General features: G+C 48.3%; 1 long non-coding RNA gene across 1 annotated transcript in view; it reads right to left on the reverse strand.

The window, feature by feature from the left end:
- The window catches only part of LOC142557981 (uncharacterized), a 58047-nt gene that overhangs the window by 25136 nt on the left and 10007 nt on the right, over positions 1-22904 (reverse strand). The window contains exons 3-4 of the long non-coding RNA XR_012822910.1: positions 21922-22103; positions 9184-9353 (exon numbers count right to left, since the gene is read on the reverse strand). This is a non-coding gene — a long non-coding RNA (uncharacterized LOC142557981). The remainder of the gene's footprint in view (positions 1-9183; positions 9354-21921; positions 22104-22904) is intronic.

Raw genomic sequence — 22904 nt, forward strand, 5'->3', positions numbered from 1 at the left:
GCCATGTGGAAGTGATCGACGCCGTACAAATTACGGATGTTCCCGAAGACACGTCCTGCGCCAGTTACAACACGCTCGGTTCTCTCTCTACGTCGGACCCTTTGCCCACAGGTGTGTTCGATTCATCTTTTGCCGATGGCCTCACCCCACCTCAGCGTTCGCAGCTTCTACGCATCTTAGAAGAATTTCGTTCTTCTTTTGATGTCGGGCAACCTTCCCTTGGCCTGCTGTCACGCACCATATTGACACTGGCTCCCAACCGCCATTGCGGCAACGACCATATCGCGTCTCTGCCACAGAACGTCGTCTGATTAATGAGCAAGTGGACGATATGCCTCGCCGCGAAGTGATCCGACCCTCGAACAGTCTATGGGCATCCCCTGTCGTCCTTGTTACGAAAAAAGACGGCTCGGTACGGTTCTGTGTGGACTATCGGCGCCTGAACAAGATCACTCGCAAAGATGTATACCCGCTGCCGCGAATCAATGACGCCATCGATAGCCTACACGGAGCAGAATTCTTTTCATCTCTAGATTTACGCTCCGGCTATTGGCAAGTACCCATGGCTGACGTCGATAGGCCGAAGACAGCCTTTGTCACACCCGACGGCTTATACGAATTTAACGTCATGCCGTTTGGACTTTGTAACGCGCCAGCAACCTTTGAATGCATGATGGACACAGTTCTCCGCGGTTTGAAGTGGCACACGTGCTCATGTTATCTCGACGACGTTGTTGTTTTTGCCTCTGACTTCAACACGCACCTTCAACGCCTACGGCGTGTTTTGACGTGCTTAGCAAACGCTGGCCTCCAACTGAACCTAAAGAAGTGCCTATTTGCAGCGCGGCAGCTCACAATACTAGGTTACGTCGTCTCGAAGGATGGAATCCTCCCCGATCCAGACAAACTTCGTGCCGTAGCTGAATTTCCTAAACCGACGTCCGTCAAAGAACTGCGCAGTTTTGTAGGTTGGTGTTCCTACTTCAGGCGCTTCATTCGCAATTTCGCCGCCGTCATATCGCCCCTGACGAAGCTCCTTGGCAGCAACGGACCTCTCTATTCGTGGTCGTCCGAGTGCGACGAGGCGTTCACTAAGCTCCGTCGTTTGCTGACGTCTCCTCCCATTTTGCGCCACTACGACCCAACGGCACCTATTGAGGTACACACAGATGCCAGCGGTGTTGGCCTCGGCGCTGTCCTAGGGCAGCGCAAAGAAGGGTTTCCTGAATATGTTGTGGCATATGCAAGCCGTATGCTTACTAAAGCCGAGACCAATTACGCCGTCACGGAAAAAGAATGCCTGGCGATCATCTGGGCGCTTACCAAGTTCCGGCCCTATTCGTATGGTCTACAATTTGAGGTCGTCACGGACCACCATGCACTATGCTGGCTGTCGTCATTGAAGGATCCCTCAGGCCATCTCGCCCGCTGGGCGCTTCGCTTACAGGATTACGATATCCGCGTACTGTACCGCAACGGACGCCAGCACGCTGATGCTAACGCCCTCTCACGTTCTCCCTTGCCAGTCGACAATCCCTGCTGCGCAATATCCCAGCTTGACGTTTCTTCCGTCGACATTGGGACCATCGCTTCTGAGCAGCGCAAGGACCCCTGGATTGCCTCCATCATAGACTGCCTTGCTGATCCGTCATCGCAGCCAACCACTCGTGCCTTGCGCCGTCAAGCTCGCCATTTCGCCATTCGAGACGACCTGCTTCACCGACGCAATTACACCGCTGACGGCCGCCAGTGGTTATTAGTTGTACCTCGAAGCCTGCGTTCTGAAATATGCGCATCGTTCCACTCTGATCCACAGTGTGTTCACTTGGGACTTTTCAAAACCTACCAGTGCCTCCGACGACGCTACTACTGGCGGGGAATGTACAACTACATTCAAAAGTTCGTTCGCTCATGCCCCGACTGCCAGCGCCGAAAATCTTCACCCCACCACTCGCCAGCTGGTCTGTGCCCTCTATACCCTGCCCTACCCGGCCGTTCAGGCGCGTTGGCATCGATCAGTATGGGCCACTTTCCCTGACGTCGTCTGGTAACCGCTGGGTCATTGTGGCAGTAGATCACCTTACACGATACGCTGAAATCGCCGCTCTCCCAGCAGCTACAGCGCGCGATGTTGCATCATTCCTGCTTCGCCGATTCATCCTGCGGCATGGTCCACCTCAAGAACTGCTTAGCGATCGCGGACGCGTCTTTCTGTCGGAAGTAGTTAAAGCGATTCTCAAAGAGTGCCACGTTGTTCATCGTACGACTAGGGCGTACCACCCTCAAACGAATGGCCTCACAGAACGCTTCAATCGTACGCTCGGCGACATGCTTTCAATGTACGTTGCCTCCGACCACACGAACTGGGACGCCGTTCTGCCATTCGTCACCTACGCGTATAATACCGCTACGCAGAGCACCACTGGATTTTCACCCTATTTCTTGCTGTATGGTCGACACCCTTCGCACACCATTGACACCATTCTGCCGTACCGGCCGGATGCATCCGAGTGCGTGCCAATATCTGCCACGGTCAGACATGCGGAAGAGTGCCGCGACCTAGCACGGGCCTTTACTTCCGCTGATCAAGAGCGCCAGAGGAGCACTCGCGGTGACGCCACTGCCACGGTCACCTTCGATCCGGGAGTGCTCGTCTGGCTCTCAGTTCCTTTAACTGCCCCTGGCCTCTCATCAAAACTGGTCCCTAAGTATGAAGGCCCTTATCGTGTTCTCGAACGTGCATCTCCTGTGAACTATGTGATAGAACCAGTTGAGTCATCTTCAGACATGCGCCGCCGTGGACGAGACATTGTTCATGTCGACCGTTTAAAGCCTTACTACGACCCGCTCATCGTGACGAGCTGTTAGGTCGCCGCTGTTGTTAGGCTCCCTTCTCGCTCCCAGGGGGTGATTGTAGCGAACAGAGACGCTAGTGGGTTCAGCGCTACTGGCTCTAAACGGTAGTGGGTCGAGCGCTCCTGCTCAGCAACGGCTCTCGTGCTTGGAAGCTGTGACTGCCCTGCCCGTCGACGTTGCGCTGCTCCGAGCTCTGCCTAATAAACACCTTTAGAAAGCTCACAATTATCTGATTAAACAAATGTCACAGAAGGATCCGAACTTCCTATTATGGCAACTGAGCATGCTACATAGCTCAGTCAGGTAATCCCGCAGACGTTGAGGCTACCTTATTGCCGAAAAGTACAGCTCAGACGGGCCTACGTGTCTAAGAGATCCCTTGGTTTAGCCGCCATTAGCTGGTTTTGCTGATCACCTTATGTTGCACGATATAGTGTCAATTCTCAGTGGTCCTAACATCGTAGTTCAAAATCTCACGCACGCATGCGGCCTTGAAAGCTCCTAGGCGGAATATTGATTTTTGGCGGATTTGAACAGCACCTAAAACTCGTGGCAATAAAAATAAGAAAAAGGACAACTTTTTTAGCGCGTACTGACATACACGATATATTTTTGGCGAATTTCAAGAGCACATAAAACAGCACTCAAGCATACGAAAATTCTTTCCGAACGAGACGGAACTGCTACTGAAGCGACGCCCAGGGCTGAGGCATCACATGGGAGTAGGATGCATTGGCGGAGACTTTCGCTCAGAGGGCCCATCCTCAGAGAGGCGAGACGGGCCGCAAAACAATATGATTCTGAGCCGCTTGTAAAATAGGCGACCCCTGTAATCAGCCTTGCCCTACGGTTGGAAAGCGATTACACGACGCCTCCTTTAAGCTATAGCGTATGCGTCTGCGATCAGTTATACGTTGTTTGCAGACATCGCGTGGGGAAGCTATTGAGATGCCATTTGCGCCGCACTTGTAATGCTTGCAATTTAGAAGTTGCGAATACATGCTCTTGATCTACAGGAGTACAAAGGGAAACCCCCAACAACGAATATAGGTGCAACAGTAGAAAACATGAATGAACACGGCCAACTACTTTTATTACTTGTTGAAAATCAGTATTTGAACTTTGCAACTGTTGTAGCTACGTCACTTTCTTTCTTTTTTATTTGGGCGATACTGCAAATCCTGTCATCAATTTTTCTCTTTCTTTCGTGCGACTTTTCTTTGGGGGGAACGGGGGGGGGGGGAGCTTTCACTGGAAAGCCAGCGCGAGGCATGTCAGTAGAGTTTGTCTAAGTCAATTTCGTCTATCTCAAATGTCTGAAGACGTGCTTGAAATATCTGCGGTTACGGGGGTTGTGTTCATCGCTGCCGGTGGTACGACATAGTATTTCTCAGTGGTTCTATCATCGCGGTTTTGTAGTTTCCAGTACGCATGCGGCAATTAACGCGTTTAGGTACACGATATACTTCGGCAAATTTGAACAGCACTTCAAACGGGTGAAAAAAGTAAGAAAAAGGAATAATGTTCCAGCGCTTACCGAAATGCACGATATATACACACAATCTAAAAAGCGCAATGTGTTTTTACCCCTGTAAAGGGTGCACCGCCGTAGATAGCATTGTTCTGAGGCAAAGCAACCGCATGGTACGCATTTGGAAAATAGACTTAGTTTTCTAGGATTAAACAGCGCTCGCGCAAGGCGATGGTGCACAGAAGGCAGCTGGAGCTGCATCCACGAAAAGAGAGAATCAGTCCCACCGTAGGTAAAATTAATGTTACGGGCGTAAGTAGCTCCAATCGACGAAAATCAACCACATTGCACAATCGACCGCATCGTCTCCGATTTTTACCCCCTGGCCTCTTGGTGAAGAAAAGACAACGCTCAGCGATGTGTCTAAGGAGACAGGGTGAACGTATGCAAAATAACCCACACACAATTGCGAATTAAATGCGATAATAATAAGATATGAAATTAGTGAGTAATGAATACGAAAGCGGAGACGAAAAGATACAGAGTACCGGGATGTAATCAACATTTACCCAACGAATCATTACAACCCACATGCTTGCCCCGTGTTCGCTGACCTTGTCTTCTTCAGCGTCTACAATTCGTTGGCACTACTTTTTCTTCGTCTTTTTGCTTCCCGGCGCTCTCCGAATTGTGTTATTGGCCGTTCGACATTCGACAATTTTCCGAAGTCAGCAGGTTCTGCTGCCGCTTAAAAGGTGACGGTGACGTCACCTTAAAAGGGCGGTGACGCAGGCGTTGGCTATGAGATTTACGCCAGCGATTTGTTTCCCTCGTGGCGGTTCGTGATAGCGATAACAAGGCGCAGCGGCAGCACGACCGGCTAAATCCTATGTTCGTTTTTATATGCGGAACGTTTGGGAGCCTTGCTATTATGGCGCAGAAGCGGGCATGCCACGTGGTATTTGGTTTTGTATTTCGCGGGCATCCCCAGGAAGGGGAAAAACACTAATACGCGTTTAATGGCATGAGTCTAACAATATTAGGTCTGTCTTTTAAATGGTGATGTAAAATGATGATGATGATGTTTACGTGCTGGCAGGTTCTCTTCAATAATTATTAAACATATCTTGCCTCTTCACAGTAAATACCACTAAATAAAATTTTGTATTTTACGCGTAAAAACCACCATCTGACTATAAGGCACGCCGAAGTGAGGGTCTACGGAATAATTCCAACCACCTGGGTACCCCTACATCTAAGTGTAGAGGTGTTTTCGCAGTTCTCCCGCAGCGAAACGCGGCCGCCGATGCCGAGCTTCTATCTCGCAACCTCATCCGTAGCAGCCCAACAGCACGGCCTGTTTCAGAGGAAAGTAAGAGTAAGAGCTGGGGAGGAGGAGTCCGTGACTTTGGCACGTGCTGTGCGCTGGCACTGCGCAAATCCATTTGGGGGGGGGGGGGGATGTAAGTAAATGCATCGGGACGTCTCCACTGTGTCCGCGAAAGGTCCTCCTTTTCTGCCAAGAGGAGAATCGGCGAAGCAATTACCCGGCCAATTACCGGGTCAGAGGAGAGGGGACTGAGAGATGACAAAGATAATAAGGAACAGAGCGGGTCCAGCTGGTGGTTGTGCATTTAGCAGACCCCTTACCGTCTATGCAAGAGCACTTGCTTCCTTTATATTACCGGAGCGTATCACAACGTTAAGCGCCTCATTCCGTGCGATCTTCTGGAGTGACAAAGCTTACTCAACGACTTAGGCAATGTTGTTATCTCGAGATAACAACATTGCTAAGAAAAATGGGCCCTTTATCCCCGCTGTTCTTTATGATGCACATGGTAAGGATGGAAAGGGGGCTAGAAGGAGTGAACATTGGGTTTAATCTCTCGTACATAAGGCGAGAGATTAAAGGCTACTCAACAATAGACCAAATTCACACTATAAATCAGGCGATAGAGAAATGTGCGCAATATAACCAACCCTTATATATAGCTTTTATTGATTACGAGAAAGCATTTGATTCAGTCGAAACCTCAGCAGTCATGCAGGCACAATCCAATCAGGGTGTAGACGAGCAGTATGTAAAAATACTGAAAGATATCTATAGCGGCTCCACATCCACCGTAGTGCTCCGTAAAGAAAGCAACAAAATCCTAATAAAGAAAGCCGTCAGCTAGGGAGATACGATCTCTCCAATGCTATTCACAGCATGTTTACAGGAGGTGTTCAGACACCTGGATTGGGAAGAATGGGGAAAACAGTTAATGGAGAATTCCTTAGTAACTTGCGATTCGCTGATGATATTGCCTCGCTTAGTAACTTAGGGGACCAATTACCGATGCATGCTCAGTCACCTGGAGAGGCAAAGCAGAAGGGTGGGTCTAAAAATTAATCTGCAAAAAACTAATGTTTAACAGTCTCGGAAGAGAAAAGTAGTTTACAATAGGTAGTTAGGCACTGGAAGTGGTAAGTGAATACATCTACTTAGGACGGGTAGTGACCGCGGATGCGGAGCATGGGACCGAAATAATCAGAAGAATAAGAAAGGACTAAGGTGCGTTTCGCAGGCATTCTCAGATCATGAACGGCAGGTTGCCATTGTTCCTCAAGAGAAAAGTGCATAACAGCCGTGTCTTACCAGTACTCACGTACGGGGCAGAAACCTGGAGGCTTATGAAAAGGGTTCTACTTAAGTGAGGACGATGCAACGAGCTATGGAAGAAGAATGATGGGTGTTACGTTAAGGGATAAGAAGAGAGCAGATTAGGTGAGGGAACAAACGCGAGGTAATGATATCTTAGTTGAAATCAAGAAAAAGAAATGGGCATGGGCAGGTAATGTAATGAGGGGGGAAGATAACCGGTGGCCATTAAGGGTTACGGACTGGCTTCCAAGAGAATAGAAGTGCAGCAGGGGGCGGCAGTTAGGTGGACGGAGGAGATTAAGAACTTTCCAGGGACAACATGGCCACAATTAGCACATGACCGGGGTAGTTGGAGACGTATGGGAGAGGCCTTTGCCCTGCAGTGGGTGTAGCCATGCTGCTGCTGATGATGATGATGATGACGTAAGGTGGACACGATTATAGAGCAGCAGCTCCCAAATTTTCTTTTATGCCGACGACATTGTGTTGGTCGCTGACAGGCAAACTTATACACAACGTCTGGCTAATTTCTGTCGACAGTAAAGTGGAATATTTGGATGGAAGTTAAGCGTTAAAAATTAGGTAATATGCATGGTATTAAAGAGAAGTGAACAGACACTGTCAATACAGGACAATGCTATGCCTCGGGTAAAGGCATACAAACACCCAGGTGTATACCCTAACGATGGCAATAGAAACAAGAAAACAAAAAAATCAATACCAAAGAAAAGGGAAGTGCGGCCACGATGTAACACAGAGAGCAATGGGTATACAATAGGTATGAACTGCTCCGGGGTATGTGGAAAGCTGTAGTCGTTCCAGGACTTACATTTGGAAATGCGGTTCTTTTCTCGGAGTCAGAGGAACAATGGCAACCTGATGGCAGCGTCAGTGGAGCGCCTCGTATTAGGCGCTGACGGTAAAACCTCAAATAAGCCGTACTGCAGGGTGATATGGTCTAGACAAGACTAGAAATTAGGGAAGCCCAGAGTAAAATTGATATTGGAGAACGACTGACAGATATGAAAGAACGTTCGTGGGTTAGGAGAGCGTTAGTATACTTGTAAAAGAAAGTATAATTTACTCACAGTGGATGTAAGAAATGGCAGTATGGCAACATGGGACGTCAAAAAAAGGTTGATAGGCTGAGATAATCTCATGCGGCACGGCAATGGAAAAAAGCGGCTATGAGTAACTACTGAAAAAGTAAAAAACTAAATTAGGAAAGAAACAATTTAGGATAAGGCCAAAGGACGCTCTTTAGTTTCCGAAGCGAGATCAGGCTGCGTTAGGATGCCTTAGGACGCGTGATTAGAAAGCGTGAAACACCAAGGATGAAGAAGTATGTTCGTTGTGCAGTGAAGCTAGGGAAACTATGGAATATGTTTTATTAGAATGTAAAGATATCTACTCAGCTGTTGGCTTAGGCAACCCTGTCCTGTTTGAAACGCCTGTGTTCAATGGTAGCAGGGGGAAAGTAAACACATCCGCAACAGTGATTATTAAAAAAGCTGTTCGAGATTTGATGGCAGAAAGATAGGTAGACCACAAACAACCCAGGCTTACAATAACAAATTTCCCAGTAGTGGTTCAGAGAACTCGATGCTGGGAACCTTTTGTGTGTCAAAAAAACCAGGTAGCTGACACATTCGGAAAAACAAGGAAAAAAGCTCAGTGGTGCAACGCACCGCCCCGTTTCAAAGGGGAAGTTTGCGGCATATATCCATCCACCCGTCTCATATGCCCGCACGGGTGCGAAGGCTTTTGCTGACAATTTAACACTCAAGATGTCCGCTAATGCGTGCAGTGTCTTCCAAGGGCATTGTTTGAAAAAGTTCATGGAAGTTATAGGCACTGATTATTAATAAAAACACTGCTAGAAAAACATGGTTTCGCAGGAATTTGTGCTGTGCGTCTTAAATGGTCGCGCAAGTGTACCATTCTTGCTTTACTTCTTTGTTTTTTCTAAGTGTACGTAGGTTGTGTAAATGGGCCCTGGCCACTAAATAGAAAACCAAACCATCAGATAATACGAAATGCAGCGTAACAGTGGTCACATTACAATGATACACAACAATCACACGAGGGCCACGATGGCACCAAAAACAAATAAAAGCAGCTCGCCATCTACTGTCGAACAGTGGTTGCGTACTGCATCTGCAAACAATGCTTTACGAGTAGCGCAAAATAAAGCTCGGAATCTTGCACTTACATTTAGGTTATAGCCAGTAACTTCAGTTGGTGGAATGTCTGGATGGATTAGGACAAGAAGGTCAATGTACCCTCCATCCGCTTCATCGATTCTGAGTTTATGCACGTTGCAGAGGACATCAAATAAGGCTGTAGCGAGAAGTAGACGCTCATACATGACAATTTCAGCCTCTGTAAGGAAAAGGGAAAACGTAATCAAACTACATTTTGCTCGCGAATTTAGCTAGCAGTTTTCGCCATAAACCCCTAAGTTTCATTCACTGCATGGTAATCACACAGGTGCAGCTTTATTTGCAACAACTATTGGGGACGAAGTAGTTTCCAACTCTTGGTGTACCTAGCAATGAAAATGCACAAGGAAAAATAATTCATTAAGAGACAAAGAGAACCCGACAATGCGACAATGTATAGCTCGACAAGAATGCACTGGTTGCAAGTCTATAAATTTTGCGAAAGCGCCTGCAATAAGAAAAACTACGTTAAGGCTACTGTCACACAGGTACCCGACAATGCGACAATGTATAGCTCGACAAAAGTGCACCGGTTATAAATGTATAAACTTTGCGAAAGCGCCTGCAATAAAAAAATACGTTACGACTACTGTCATACATAGAAATGGCGACGCAGGGATTTCGGCAGTGACTCTTTATTGGGCGAGTTCCCGTGCCCTCGACTAAATGATGAACAGCAATGCACCGTGAACGGGCTCGTTCACTATTGCCATCAACAAGTGACAACTGAAAATTGCAGTAGCAAAAGAACAGAAATAGGTAACAGCTTCACGATGAATGACCTCTAAAAAACAATGTGGACAAGGGCTGTATGGTGATCATAGAGTGGTGAAATGACTGGGCCTGACACACATTCCGAACGATCGCAGCCTGAACAGCATGAAGCACTTGTCACGCCCCATACCACGCAGACGAAGGACGAATAAGGTGAACGAACGTTGGGTGACCATTATCGACGTGTTGTACGCACACATTCACACACAACGCACACCTGTGTCCGGAAGAATTAAGTATGTGTAAAATAATACCAATATTCACAAAGAGAGAGATGACTGGCATAGCTAAGTGAACACTAATAGGCGAGATCACCATTGTGCCGTTTTATTGTGATAACATATATTTGGACACTCCAGTTCACATTTATGCCGTCGCCGTGATGTCCCGTATAAACTCCAAGGTCAATGACATTGTCGCCACACGTCGCATGGTCAAAGTGCGAGTGAAAGCACGAGAGGGAAGCCGACGGTCACGACTCAATCTGGCGCGCACAAAGAAAGAAAGCAGAAAGAAAGTGCTCAGTCTTCCGTCGTGCGAAAGAAAGCGTGGAGATGGGAGGTAGATGGGGGGGGGGACGATGTTGTGTTCCTGCTTCAAGTGCGCCTTTCGCAACCGGACGCAAGGGGAACTGACGTTGGCGGCTCAATCTCGCAAGCCATATTTGGAGATAAGCAAGTACAGGCAGCGTGGGAGTAAGGGGGAGGGGGCTTTGACTCCTCCAACAAGTGCGTACTTTGCACGGCCGCGAGCCGTGGCGCACGCCGCACCTTGAAAGGAACCTGGAGACAGCTCATACCTTTGTGCACTTTGTGTGTGCTCGCCACTTTTGAGTGAAGCAATAGACGAAGAACACTACGCTCGCTGCTGCCGCTGCTGCTGCTCTTTGTCACACGAGCATTTCACAGCGAGTTTCCGCGCTCATCAATTGTGATGTTTTCATGTTTGCTTGTGCGCGCTCACACAACGCCTGTTGTTTCAGTTAGCAAGCAATTGTTTCTAAATTTGTACTGCCTACTCCCTTGTAAACATCTCCCCTGTATCCACAAAAGCTCCTTTTCCGCCATGAGGAGAATTGGTGCTGAATTAATCCGGCTAATTATAAATCTTATCGAACCATTTCTTATATTTTTTTTAGGGCTAGGTTTTTGATTGCAAAACTTATTTCCTCCCATAAAAATACCCTACTAAAATGATTGGCTCCGGTAACTGATCTGTTAAATTTTCTAAATGTTTAGTAGTGAAATGGGTGTAAGGTGGAATACACAGTGAGCAAATCATGACGCATTTGTGAGACAGAATGGTGACGGCTACGGCCTCGAAATATGTATTCGATTGGACATTTCGTTATGAAGTGCCGGCCTGCAAGACTATAGCGACTCCTCCTGACAAGCGGCTGCCACATTTCCAGTCGCTTCGGACAACGGTGAAACGTTTGAAAATGACAGTTTTTTCGGCCCGAGATTCTTTTCCTGAAGACACACTGAAACTAGCGAAAAGGTGTTGATGATGTCCTTGGTGTCACCTATAATGTGCATAAGACCTCCGCAATTCCAGTGTATAATGAAAGCCATGGTTCTGAAATGAAAAATGTAATGATGTGTGTAAACTTAAAAATAAAGGTCACATGCGATAGGGAATAATACACGTTTCATGGGAGGTAACTAGTCAGGTTATCTGTCCCTTTTTCGGCGCAGTTACAAGGAGCTTGTCCTTCTTAGAGCGCTCAGAAGAACGCTGCTCCTTTGGCGTCGGTGACGCCGGGCTTTTTGCAACGACCTCCATCGCCTTCTCTGAGGCGCTGGAGGGTCGAGAGCCAGGCGCCGAGACCCGCGTCTCCGGCAAAGGCGTTTGGTTTAGTCTTGGGACCCGCGGAACAGCTGCCTGCAGGGCCGTCTTGGATGATGGTGAAGCAGCAGCTGCTGCTGCCACCAAGGGAGTGGATGCAGTTCTTACGGGACCACTGGCTGTGACTCCCGTAGACTCATGAGACCGATGTGGTGCTGCCCCCTGCCGCGCCTCATTGGCATAAGTTTTGAGGTAAGACTGAAAGCTTCTACCTCGCTTCGAAAAATGAAACCTACTCTTTTACTGTAAGGGCAAGCACCTCCTTCCCCTTCTTGCAACAGGGACATGATCGTGAATGTACTGGATGATCCCTGTCAGGGTGCGGCATTATTTGATTCGGCGAAGCACCGATCAACGGGTGCCAAAAGGTCGTCGTAATAAGAACCGGCGACCAAGAGGGGTACTGCCGGCCGCTCGGGCAAGCGGCCGAAAAGGGTCGAAAGCAGGTCTAGAGGTTATTGTCTTTTTGTCATCGGCGTGACCGTGACGCCCCAACAGCTTTTCGTAGGAACTCCTGTGTACTCTCCGCTCCACGCCTGCATTGATTCTTACATTACTGACAGTGCTTACTAAGCAGGCGGGGGTGCGAATACTCCGAAGTATGTTGTGTCTGTGCAATCCTGTGTCCACGAAGTGCTGACCAGTGTATGCGTACTGACAGCGCCATGCGGCCGACTGCCGTCATTTCTCCTATGGTTGTGAACGAACAATAGAGGCCCGCCGCGCACTCAAGGGTGTGCGTGTGCGCTGCAATAAGAGTGCGCGAACTCTATCAGCAGGGAGGAAGCACCCGTTCCCTCGCCCCTAATTAAAAGGGACGTGGCCAAGACCTTGGCAGGAGTCAGTATACAATTGGGTGAACTTGATTGGATCATCACCAATATCTGCCGTCCTCCCACCCAGGTCACTAGGGAAAGGTGGAGTTATTCAAGCGCAGGTTTTAGACAGAGCTAGCCAGCGTAGAGTCTAGAAGCTGAGCCTACAATCTTCTGAGAAGCGTCAAGGAGCTAGTGCCGTCCAGTATAGCCTGGGCCGCCTAGCCGCATCTGAACTGAGAGTTACTAGTTGACGTAAGAGACGACTAACCAACGTCTGCAACGAAGCTCACGGTAGTTCCCCTCAAGTTAGCACAACGTGCTCGAGGGAATAAGTCAGACCTAGACGGCGGAGGAACCCAGCCCAGCAATCGCATCCAACACAACGAGATCGGCTTGCCAGCGTTCTTCGGGAAAACTCCGCCATCGACTTCACGCTTTATGGACTTGCTGCAGCTGCCCGGCCATGCATATGCCATCATTTGTTTTCATTTGAACTCTGTTTAGTTGACCACCGTTAGTGTGTTTTGAGTGGTTGTAATTGCTATGTTTGCTGTTAAATGTTCGTTGTACTTCCTTTGCATTCATCACTGATCGAGATTAAGTGCATGTGTGTTAGTGTTCGTGTGTTTTTTGTGTTTCTTTTAATCTTTGTCATTGTCGGTCAATAAATATTTTTTCTGTCTTTCTCCCGACTCTGAATCCTTCCCTGTGTTCGCTTGATTACGGAATGACCAACCGGCTTGTATGACTTGTCGACGACTTCGTGCCGACGGCGAACGGGTGACAAGCCGTGACAATCCCCTCTGTAGTTTACACAGCGTGGGGGGGGGGTTACAGTTTTAAGACGGATGGTCGTTGGCACTGCATTTCGCGCATGTTTCTTTCCTCTACATTATTGTGATGCATGGCCGAACCTCTGGCACTGGAGACACCGGCTTGTGTTCGGTATGTAGTGTCTCACATTGATCTTTAAATATCCTGCGTCGAGAGAGGTGGGAATATTGCTAGTACCAAATGTAAGAATCACGTGTTTAGTGGGAAGTTGTCCATCGTTTCTTCGGATTGTAATTCTTTGAACTTAGATAATATTTCGTTCCTGGAACCCCTCGAGGAGTTTCTCGTCACTGAAGTTAAGAAAATCTTCCTCCGAGATAACGCCACTTGCAGGTGCTTCGTGACTTTGATTTGAAATCGTGACTTTGATTTAACGAATACTCGCGAGTTCGGACAGCTTTTGCACTTTTTCTTTTTTTCTCAGTTCTATTAGCAGGTCTCCGCTGATTATTTTCAAGGCTTTGTACTCTTCACCTATTTTTCTACGAGGCATTTCGCCACCAAAATATGGAATAGCTGTCGCATACTTGTTGCTCCTTCATTATGCAAGACGTGGTAACGTGGGCAGTTGACTAGGTCGTTTCGGAGGGTGAACTGAAAAAGTGCATCGGTGCGCCCTCTTTTCAGACGCCGATCTGGAAGTCGAGGGAAGCTTCTGCCGTAACATTGTTTCAAAATTCTGCGGCGCTGGTAGCATGCACCCACCACCGAGCTCAAGGGGACGCTGTAGGTTCTGAGAATCCTGCAGACGCCAGCTATGCACCACCACTTCACCTGATGTATATACCCAAGACTGGATATATTACACACCGTTAACGTTTGCCGCCCGGAATTTGGAAGTAATAAAGAAATTTAAAGAAATGAGTAGAAGACTGGAACGATGAAAAGGCTTCGAGAAGAGAATAGGAAAAGGGAACTACCGATTTCCCTCGGGTAGGTCAGGCCAGGGTGCAGTCTACGTGAAGCCGAGGCCAAAACGGTGTGTTGATGCCGCCGAGGGGCTGCAAACGTCCAAACGCCGGGCACTGGTTCAACCCCCAGGATCCCCTTTACCGCGGATACGGCTAAGCCGCATACAGTTAGAAGTCGGAGGGTCGCACCCTCGTGTGCTCGGGTACCTGGTGTCGCAACACACCAAACGCCTGTTTCCGTGGATTTGAAGACCCAGATAACTGGATGGAAAAATATGAAAGGGTCGCTGCATTCAACCACTGGAACTCCGGCAACAAGATCCGGCATGTGTACTTCGCCTGAGAAGAAGCCGCCAGGACGTGGTTTGAGAACCCGGAATCAACCCTGGCTACATGGGACCTATTCCGCAACGGCTTCTTGCGGACGTTCACGAGCGTGCTGGAGAAAGAGCGAGCCCACGCTCTACTGTAAACCCGCATGCAGCTGCCGAATGAGAACGTCGCGATCCTTATGGAAGAGATGACTCTCCTCTTCCGACACGACTATCCAGACATGTCGGAATTGAAAAAAAGTTCGCTTCCTGATGCGGGGTTTAAAGCCAGAGCTTTTCGCCGGGTTGATACCCACTCCGCCTAAGACTGTTGCCGAATTTATTTCCGACGCCAAAACTAATGAGAAGACGCTCGATATGCAGACAAGCCAATATAACCACCAACCACTCACCGCAAGCTACAGCGACGTTCAAGCACTCGCCAGCGAGGAACTGCGAGAGACTATCAGAGCAGTGGTTCGCGAGTAATTCAGAACCTATTTCCAAGGTCGCAGCCTCAAGTGGCATCAATCGCCGACATCGTCAAAGAAGACGTCCAGCGATCGCTTGGAGTTCCTGTGGTGCAATCATGATCAAAGCAGCCCAAGCCAGAAGCGATGACCTACGCCGCCGTCGCTCACCGTCAAAGTCCCCGTCCGCGACCGCGTCAGGGCCGTGTAATGACGACATTCATTCGTCCACAGTTGCCAGCATGTCCACCCGTCGCCCAGCGCAGCTACGCGACGAAGACGGGCACTTGGCGAGCCCCCGCCCACCGTCCGATCTGCTATCACTGCGCAGAAGCCGGCCATGTGTACCGCCGATTCCTGTACCGCGACTTGGGACTGAGAAGGTTCTCCATCAACGTGCCGCGTCCACAGCTTGGGAAGTGCTCACGCGACATCGCCGACTACCTCGCCGCCACACAGTAGGGTTCCCGACGACCGTCCCGTTCGCCTTCAGCAAGCCGCTACTGTCGCGCAACGCCGACAATACACTGGCCCAGCCCGGGGCTGGTCTGCGAGCCCATATCCGGAAAACTAAAAGCAGCAACCTGGAGGTACGGTTGCTGTTCGTCGAACTGTCGAAGATCTTCCGCCACAAACGAAGACTCCGAAAATTCTGTCTGGGCGACATATCAAGGAGACGCCGCCATCCCGACTAAGTCTGGAAGCAAAGAATACGCCGACGAAAGGCGACTTGACGACGCCACAAGTCAACGCGACACAGTCATGATCCGACGCCAAGACCTGACTGCAACGCAAGACAAAGAACCACCGACCTCGACATGCTTATCGATGGCCACGCAATTATGGGGTTTTACGTGCTAAAACCACTTTCTGATTATGAGGCACGCAGTAGTGGGGGACTCCGGAAATTTGGACCACCTGGGGTTCTTTAACGTGCGCCTAAATCCAAATACACGGGTGTTTTCGCATTTCGTCCCCATCGAAATGCGGCCGCCGTGGCCGGGATTCGGTCCCGCGGCCTCGTGCTTAGCAGCCCAACACCATAGCCACTATGCAACCACGGCGGACATCGATGGCCACGCAGTCGCCGCCTTAGTGAACATAGGAGCCGATTACTGAGTCATGAGTGGACCCATCGTCGGCCAGTTCAAGAAAGTTAAGACTGCAAGGAAAGACCCTCAAATTCGGACCGCTGGAGGACACCTAATAATGCCGACTAGAATATGCACGGCAAGAATTACCGTTCATGACGGGACTTACCCTGCCACCTTCGTTACCCTGCAACAGTGTTCACGAGACGTCATTCTCGGCATGGACTTCCTGAACCGACGCGGGGCAATCATCAACCAGAAGTCGAAGTGAATAGCGCACTCTGAAAATCAAGCGATACCGCCAGAGAGCCTTCGTAGGCACCACGCCTTGAGTGTGCTAGAAAATCAAGTGAGCATCCCACCTCGCTTTAACGTTGTCATTTCCGTCGGCACCGCAACACCGCCAGCTGTAGAAGGCATCATCGAGGGTGATCTTATCAACGCCTACTGCTAGATCGCGAAATCTGCGTCGCAAGAGCGATTGCTCAACTGCACGGAGGGAAAGCTGAAGTGATGCTGACGAACTTCAACGAGGAGATCAAGCACATCGACAAGGTCACGACAATCGCGTACATCGAGGAAATTATGGAAACCATCAATGCGTTTGTCCTGTCGGATTCTGCAGCACCTACCCTGAAGACCATAGTTCCCGAACCAGATTTCGACATAAATTTAGGTCTCCCCATGAGTAAGCACCAACAGCTCAGAAGTCTTCTCCGACGATACATAGACTACTTTTCGGAGTCATCGAGCATCGTGACAGCTTACGCTAGCTAGTCGCTGTCAAAAGCGGAAGGCAAGTATTCTACGACCGAAAAGAAATGCCTCGTCATCATTTGGCCTGCAGCGAAATTGCGCACTTACTCTTATGGCAGACCGTTCAAACTTGTCAGCGACCATGTCTGGTTGTATTGGCTAGCGAATTTAAGGGATCCTTCAGGACGCCTGGCGAGGTGGAGTCTCAGACTGTAAGAATATCATAGGACTGTAATCTACAAGTCTGGAGGAAAACACTCAAATGCCGATTGCCATTCACCCACCCCGATTGCCCCGCCGCCGCAAGATAACGAGGGTGACGATTCCTCCCTTCGAATAATAAGCGCAGAACACTTCGCTTAACAGCAATGAGCAGACCCGGAGCTAAAGAGCATCGTTGACTATTTCTAAAGGAACACTGTCGTTGGTCCTAGCGCATTTAATCGAGAAAACAATCTACTCGCAAAAAACTTCTCACGAGTCCGCGCCGAATACGTTCTTGTTGTTCCCTCAGCGCTGCGTTCAGAAGTACTGCACGCACTACGTGACGATCAAACCGCTGGAAATCTCCGATTCACCCGGATGTTATCGAGAATACAGGAAGGGTATAACTTGCCGTGCCGGACCGCCGACGTCGCCCGTTACGTAAAGACATGCCGAGAGTGTCAGCGACCACCGACAAGGCCCGCAGGATTACTACAGCCATTCGGGCCTCCTTTCCGACCATTTCTGCAGATCGGGATTCACTTCTTGGGACCCTTTCAGAAGTCAACATCTGGAAATAAGTGGATCGTCGTGGTGGCAAACTACCTTACCCTCTTCCCTAAAACTAAAGCTCTGCCGAAAGTTAGCGCAGCCGAAGTAGCGAAATTTTTCGTCGAGAACCTCCTGCTGCGACACGGTGCCTAATAAGTCCTCATCACCGACAGAGGAACGGCCTTTACAGCGGAGCTCACCCATGCCATTTTGCAATACAGTTAGACAAGCTACAGCAGGACAGCTGCCTACTGCCCGAAGACGAATGGTCTTGCGGAACGCCTGAATAAGCCTCTCGCCGATATGCTAGCAATGTCCGCCCACGTCGAGCACAAGACGTGAGATGCCGTACTGCCATACGTAACGTTCGCTTACAACGCAGCGGTGCAAAAAAGAACACAGATGACGTCATTCAAGTTCTTTCACAGCAGGAACCCGACAACGACTCTCAACGCCATGCTGCCGCACGTCTCCCACGACGAGAATTTTGACGTCGCAACTAATCTGCATGGCGCCGAAGAAGCCCGACTGCCGAAACTACAACCTTCCACGACGCTAGGTCGAGTGCCAGCCCGGGGACCATGTTTGGGTTAGGACTCCAATACGCTGACGAGGACTTAGCGAGAAGTTTTTACGCCCCCATTTCGGGCCGTACAAGATCGTCCGACGCATTGGTGCGCTCGACTATGACGTCGTACCAGACGGCATTTCGCCATCACAGCGGCGCCACTCACGACCTGAAATAGTCCTCGTTGTACGACTTAAGCCGTTCTACCAGCGCTAATTAAATTTGAGAATTTGCGTAGCTCACATTTGGACTTTCTATTTTGTACTTTGTTAGTTTGGACTTTGTTTATTTGATAATTGTCATCTTGGGGGGGGGGGTTGTTTTATTCTCCTGTTACGTTTGTAGCATCGCGAGGTGCTTTTTGAAAGAGGGGCATTCAAACGTGGACTTAATTATCTTTTTCGGGTGAGGAGCCCAAACGGCGAGACTAGAAATGAAATAGACTTCATACTCTGCGCTAACCCTGGCATCATACAAGATGTGGACGTGCTCGGCAAGGTGCGCTGCAGTGACCACAGGATGGTAAGAACTCGAATTAGCCTAGACCTGAGGAGGGAACGGAAGAAACTGGTACATAGGAAGCCGATCAATGAGTTAGCGGTAAGAGGGAAAATAGAGGAATTCCAGATCAAGCTACAGAACAGGTATTCAGCTTTAACTCAGGAAGAGGACCTTAGGGTTGAAGCAATGAAGGAGAATCTTGTGGGCATCATTAAGGAGTGTGCAATGGAAGTCGGTGGTAACTCCGTTAGGCAGGATACCAGCAAACTATCGCAGGAGACGAAAGATCTGATTAAGAAACGCCAATGTATGAAAGCATCTAACCCTACAGCTAGAATAGAACTGGCAGAACTTTCGAAGTTAATCAACAAGCGTAAGACAGCTGACATAAGGAAGTATAATATGGATAGAATTGAACATGCTCTCAGGAGCGGAGGAAGCCTAAAAACAGTGAAGAAGAAACTAGGAATTGGCAAGAATCAGATGTATGCGTTAAGAGACAAAGCCGGCAATATCATTACTAATATTGATGAGATAGTTCAAGTGGCTGAGGAGTTCTATAGAGATTTATACAGTACCAGTGGCACCCACGACGATAATGGAAGAGAAAATAGTCTAGAGAAATTCGAAATCCCGAAGGTAACGCCGGAAGAAGTAAAGAAAGCCTTAGGGGATATGCAAAGGGGGAAGGCGGCTGGGGAGGGTCAGGTAACAGCAGATTTGTTGAAGGATGGTGGACAGATTGTTCTAGAGAAACTGGCCACCCTGTATACGCAATGCCTCATAACCTCGAGCGTACCGGAATCTTGGAAGAACGCTAACATAATCCTAATCCATAAGAAAGGGGACGCCAAAGACTTGAAAAATTATAGACCGATCAGCTTACTGTCCGTTGCCTACAAAGTATTTACTAAGGTAATTGCAAATAGAATCAGGAACACCTTAGACTTCTGTCAACCAAAGGACCAGGCAGGATTCCGTAAAGGCTACTCAACAATAGACCATATTCACACTATCAATCAAGTGATAGAGAAATGTGCAGAATATAACCAACCCTTATATATAGCTTTCATTGATTACGAGGAAGCGTTTGATTCAGTCGAAACCTCAGCAGTCATGGAGGCATTACGGAATCAGGGTGTAGATGAGCCATATGTAAAAATACTGGAAGATATCTATAGCGGCTCCACAGCCACCGTAGTCCTCCATAAAGCAAGCAACAAAATCTCAATAAAGAAAGGCGTCAGGCAGGGAGATACGATATCTCCAATGCTATTCACAGCGTGTTTACAGGAGGTATTCAGAAACCTGGATTGGGAAGAATTGGGGATAAAAATTAATGGAGAATACCTTAGTAACTTGCGATTCGCTGATGATATTGCCTTGCTTAGCAACTCAAGGGACCAACTGCAATGCATGCTCACTGACCTGGAGAGGCAAAGCCGAAGAGTGGGTCTAAAAGTTAATATGCAGAAAACTAAAGTAATGCTTAACAGTCTCGGGAGAGAACAGCAATTTACAATAGGCAGCGAGGCACTGGAAGTCGTACGGGAATACATCTACTTAGGGCAGGTAGTGACGGCGGATCCGGACCATGAGACGGAAATAATCAGAAGAATAAGAATGGGCTGGAGTGCGTTTGGCAGGCATTCCCAAATCATGAACAGCAGGTTGCCGTTATCCCTCAAGAGAAAAGTATATAATAGCTGTGTCTTACCAGTACTCACCTACGGGGCAGAAACCTGGAGGCTTACGAAAAGGGTTCTACTCCAATTGAGGACGACACAACGAGCTATGGAAAGAAGAATGATAGGTGTAACGTTAAGGGATAAGAAAAGAGCAGATTGGGTGAGGGAACAAACGCGAGTTAATGACATCTTAGTTGAAATCAAGAAAAAGAAATGGGCATGGGCAGGACATGTAATGAGGAGGGAAAATAACCGATGGTCATTAAGGGTTACGGACTGGATCCCAAGGGAAGGGAAGCGTAGCAGGGGGCGGCAGAAAGTTAGGTGGGCGGATGAGATTAAGAAGTTTGCAGGGACGGCATGGCCACAATTAGTACATGACCGGGGTTGTTGGAGAAGTATGGGAGAGGCCTTTGCCCTGCAGTGGGCGTAACCAGGCTGATGATGATGATGATGATGATGATGATGATGATGGTGATGATGCTTTTTACCTTCTAACAAATGTTATCGCTCTGAGCAGGACACGCCTGCATGTATCGGAAGTTTCTGGACTGTTATTGGTGGTTCTATCCGCAGTCTGTTGTCACGGACCCTTGTGTAATCTGATTGCATTTACGCGCTAGGCGAATGGTGTAGAACCTTCCGGAAGACGCGCGGGCTCCAGCAATTGCTCTGGAGCATTCAATAGCTAGTGTATGAAAGCCGAAGCGCTTGACCAGCAGATCAGATTTTGACGATCGTCGACTGTGTTCGACGTTATCGTTGTGTTTAAGCTTAGCCTGTTTTTGTGGGCACAGGTTCGTCCCATAAGAGTTAGTTTCGTCATACACAGTATTGCTACTGAGTTCTATACCGTCACTACTACCTGACAATCAGGTGACACACTCAGCAAAATATAAAGCTTGGTGGCGCAACCCACAGCCCCATTTCGCAGCGGCAGCTCGTCTACCCATCCCATATCCTCGCACGGGTGCGTTACCTTTGCTTATGAGTGTGCACGCAAGATGTCTGCTGATGCATCCAGGTTCTTACGCGGTCATTGTTTGAAAAGAATGGAAGAACTGCTAGAGAAACATGGTTTCGAAGAAATTCATGCTGTGCCTCTGCAACGGTTGCACAAGTGGACCGTGCGAAATTTCTTTACGCCTTTGTTTTTTTTCTAAGGCGTCCATACATTTTATAGATTGACACTGGCCACTAATAACCGAACCATCAGATAATACGAAATGCTGAGTAAGAGTTGAACCATTAGAATGATACATAAAAGTCACACGATGACCAAGACGGTACCAGAAACAAGCGAAAGCACGTCGTCATTTGCGTTTGTACGGTGCTTTTGCACTGCATCAGAGAACAATATATTACGAGTAGCGCAAAATAAAGCTCTGAATCTCACACATACCTTTAAGTTATCGGTAGTAACTTCAGCTGGTGGAATGTCTAGATGGATTATGATGAGAAGATCTAATATCCTCCATCGCTTTCATCGACTCTTCGTTCGATGAAAAGTTCGTTCGCGTTGCAGAGGAGATCAAAGAAGGCAGTTGGGAGTAGTAGACGCTCATACCATGACAATGCCGGCCTCTGTAAGGAACGAAGAAAACGTAAGGAAACAAAATTTTCCTCGTAGGTTTACCAAGCAGTTTTCGCCATAAACTCGTGAGCTTCGTCCACTGCACGCTAATCACACAGCTACAGTTTTATCTGCAACGACTGCTGAGGACCAAGTAGTTCCGCACTCTTGGGGTACCTACCGAAAAAATGCACACATAATATTTATTAGGTGACAAAGAGAATCCAACAATGTGTATCTCGACCAAATTGCACTTGTTGTAAATGTATAGATTTTCGGAACACGCGTGCAACAAATAAAGTTGATGACACTGTCAGATATAGAAATGACGATGCAGAGATTCCGGCAGCAACTATCTATTGGACAAATTTCTGTGCCCTCGTCTAGATATCAAATTTGGCGGCGGCCAGCGTGGTAAGCATTATGAAATTCAGTGCGTTGATTGAATCAGTGATTCGCCAGCCCGTATTCTATAGTTCAAATTCGGTCAAATGTAATTCGTGTAGCGGCTTCGCGCAGTAAAAGAAAGGAAGATTCTGCACGAGCAAAGAAAAGAAGACACCGCGTTGACAGTTTGGGAACAAAAAACCCATAAGATACGGGATTGCTTCGGATAGTTACCCATACGCATGCAGTGTAAAGAGAAAAAATATGAAAAGACAATATTTTCACTGTGACAGAAAACAACAACAGGCTTCATGCAATACGAAACCTGAAATGCTTGTCTGACGTGCGCAAGAACAAACTTATGTATGAATGCATAAGTGAACTAACAGAAACCAACTAAAACACAAGAGAATGTAAGCAGAAAC

The sequence above is a fragment of the Dermacentor variabilis genome, chromosome 9 (assembly GCF_050947875.1).
Source record: "Dermacentor variabilis isolate Ectoservices chromosome 9, ASM5094787v1, whole genome shotgun sequence".
Lineage (NCBI taxonomy): Eukaryota > Metazoa > Arthropoda > Arachnida > Ixodida > Ixodidae > Dermacentor > Dermacentor variabilis.